Here is a 3,867-nt window from a genome sequence, read left to right on the forward strand (position 1 = left end):
TGAAGTCACACATACTTCATTAGCAAGAAGGCTTTGATAACCATGGAGAATGTTTGCCAAGCTCAGGAACCTTTGTTTCTAATTCCTGGAGAGTTGCTGTGGGTGGTTGCTAACTTTCAGTGCAAACAGAAACAAACTTAAATGTCCACAGAAAGACTGGAAACTTGATTCTCTTGGGCACAGTCCACTTGGGCCCCATTTGTCCTCATGACAACCATTTGTTGGATCTGGCATTGCCCAGTTGACATCACTGACGTTCCCCTTCATGGCAGGGCTATTATTACACCACCAGCTAACTAAAGCCCTACAAGATGAAAATAGTTTTAAAGATACCTTTGGAGAACACCATTTAGCCTTAAAGTATATAAAAAGAGATAAATTCATTTTGCTAGGTTTTTTTCTAAATGAATCTATAGTTATTCTAGGTATACTTTCAATTTTGAAAGTATGATATATATACATTTTCAAATAATAATAGAAAAGGGCATTTGTTTGTTTGTTGCTTTTAAATAAAGTTCTGAGCAATTTTCAGCAGTGTTTCTTTCTTTTAATAGTACCTGCTACTAGTATGTAAAATGGTAAATATTTTTACCTTGGAATTTCATTTCAATTAATTTCACTTTCTTTATACATTTCCATGTCATGGCCTCATTTATAATCTCATATGCTTATAACAATTTATGTATTTTACACTTACTGATAGTATATTACAAGTCAAAACTAAAAACTTTTAGAAATATTCAATTCATTTAAAAATAACAGTAAACATTATATGTTACATAAACAATATATTTTTAATAAAAGTAAGGATATTTTCTAAAACAAAAATTTTAGTGAGAAGAGTGGCACTGTTTTACATTTTTGCCAGTCTCTTGAATGACTGTCTCAAAAGAAAGTATCTAGATTTTCATATGTACTTTTTGAAATAGCAGCTTTAGGGATTTCCCTAGTGATCCAGTGGTTAAGACTCTGTGCTCCCAAGGCAGGGGGCCAGGGCTCGATCCCTGGTCAGGGAACTAGATCTCACATGCTGCAACTAAGATCTTGCTTGCTGCAATGAAGATCTAAGACCCAGCTCAGCCAAATAAATAAATAAATATTTTTTAAAAAAAACAGCTTTATTGAGATATAATTTACATAGCATACCATTCATCCATTTAAAGTGTATAATTCAATAGTTTTCAGTATATTCAAAGAGTTGGGCAACCATCACCGCAATTAATCTTAGAATATTTTCATTACCCTGAGAAGAAACCTTGTACCCATTAGCATTCACTCCTAATTTCTCTTACCCTTCACCCCCATGGCACTGCATTGGGCAATCACCAATCTACATTCTGTCTCTGTGAATTGGCCTATTCCAACACTTCATATAAATGGAACACATTACGTGGTCCTTTGTAACTGGCTTCTTTCACCTAGCATAATACTTTCAAGGTTTATCTATTTTGTAGCATGTTTCAGTGACTCCTTCCTTTTTATTGTGAAATAATATCCCATTTTATGCATATACCACATTTTCTTTATCCTTTCATTTATGGGCATTTGCCGTATTTCCACTTTTGGACTATTTTGAGTAATGATGCTATGAACATTTTTGTACAAGTTTTTGTATAGATATATATTTTCATTTCTCTTAGGTATCTGCCTAGGAGTGAAATTGCTGGGTCATATAGTAACTCTATGTTTACCATCTTGAAGAACTGCCAGATTGCTTTCCACAGTCTATTTCCTATTCCACCAGAAATGTATATGGGATCCAATTTCTCCACAACCTCTCCGACACTTGTAATTATCTGCCTTTTTTATTTTTGCCATCCTAGTGAGTGTAGAGGATTATCTCATTATGGTTTTGATTTCCCCAATGCCTAATGACAAGCATCTTTACATGTGCTTTTTGACCATTTGTGTATCTGCTTTGGAGAAATGTCTACTCAGATCCTTTGTCCATTTTTAATTTGGGTCACTTGTTTGCTGTTGTTGCTGAATAACGAATCTGAATTACGAGGTCTTAAATACAAGACTTTTCTCAGATATATGATTTGCAAATATTTTCTCTCATTCTGTGTATTGTCACTTCACTTTCTCTGACCAGGGATCGAACCCGTGTCCCCTGCATTAGGAGCGCAGAGTCTTAACCACTGGACCGTTAGGAAAGTCCCTCATTTCACTTTCTTGATTCTATTCTTTTAGGCATAAAAGTCTTTACTTTTTTTTTTTTTTTGCGATACACGGGCCTCTCACTGTGTGGCCTCTCCCGTTGCGGAGCACAGGCCCCGGACGCGCAGGCTCAGTGGCCATGGCTCACGGGTCTAGCCACTCTGCGGCATGTGGGATCCTCCCAGAATGGGGCACGAACCCGTGTCCCCTGCATCGGCAGGCAGACTCTCAACCACTGTGCCACCAGGGAAGCCCAAAAGTCTTTACTTTTGATGATGAATTATTTATGTATTTTTTCTTTTATTGCTTGTGCATTTGGTGTCATATCTAAGAAACCATTGCCTAATACAGGGTCATGGAGTTTAAACCTATGTTTTCTTCTGAGAGTTTTATATTTTTAGCACTTACATTTAGGTCTTTGATCCATTTTGAGCTAATTTTTGTATATAGAAACTTCCATCTTTTGCCTGATGAGATTCGGTTGTCACAACAGCGTTTCTTTTCCCATTCAGTGGTCTTGGCATCCTTTTTGAAAATCCATAGACAATAAATGTGAAGATTTATTCCTGGACACTCAATTCTATTTTATCAGTCTATGTGTCTATCCTTATGCCAGTATCATACTGTGTTGATTATTGTAGCTTTGTAGTAAATTTTGAAATCAAGAAGTATGAGTCTTCCAACTTTGTTCTTCTTTTTCAAGATTGTTTTGGCTTTTCTGGGTCCCTTGCATTTACATATGAATTTTAGGTTCAGCTTGTTAATTTCTGCAAAGGTCAGCCAGGATTTTGATAGGGATTGCATTGAATCTGTAGGTCAGTCTGAGGAGTACTGCCATCTTAACAATATTTAGTCTCCCAATCCTTGTACATGGGATGTCTTTCCACTTAATTGGGTGTTCTTTAATTTCTTTCAACAATGTTATGCAGTTTTCAGAGTATAAGTTTTGCACCATTTTTCTTAATTCTACTCCTAAATATTTTATTCTTTTTGATGCTATTGTAAACAGAAGTTTTTTCTTAATTTCACTTCCAGTTTGTTCATTGTTAGTCTACAGAAGTACCATTGATTTTTGTATATTGGTCTTGTATCCCCTAACTTTGCTGAGCTTGTTTATTAGTGCTAATATTTTTTTTTTTAGTGACTTCTTTAGGATTTTCTATATATGATCATGTCATCTGAAAATTGGGTTTTACTTCCTCCTTTCCAATCTGAATGTCTTTTATTTCATTTTTCTTGCCTAATTGACTTGGCTGGAGCTGCCAGTATAATGTTGATTATAAGTGCCAAAGCAGATATCCATGTCTTGTTCCTGAAATTAGGCGGAAAGCAGCCAGTTTTCACTCTTAAGTCTGATGTTAGCTGTGGGTTTTTCATCGATGCTTTTTATCAGGTTGAGAAAATTCCCTTCTATTCCTAGTTTGTTGTGTTTTTATCACGAAAGGATGTTGGATTTTGTCAAATGCATCTCTGCATACTTTTGAGATAATCATGTGGGTTTTGTCTTTTATTCTATTAATAAGGTATATTACATTGAACCAATCTTGCATTCCTAGGATAAATCCCACTTGATTTTATAATATGAAATAAAATAGCAATGTTGATCTCTGTTATATTAAACTCATTGGTCTGTCTTTGAATGGTCTCTTTTGATCACACATAATTTTGTAATATCATGTGTTGGTCATTTGGAAAATATAGGTTCAC

This window comes from Mesoplodon bidens (assembly GCF_964165515.1).
Source record: "Mesoplodon bidens genome assembly, chromosome: 14".
NCBI classification, from domain to species: Eukaryota; Metazoa; Chordata; class Mammalia; order Artiodactyla; family Ziphiidae; genus Mesoplodon; species Mesoplodon bidens.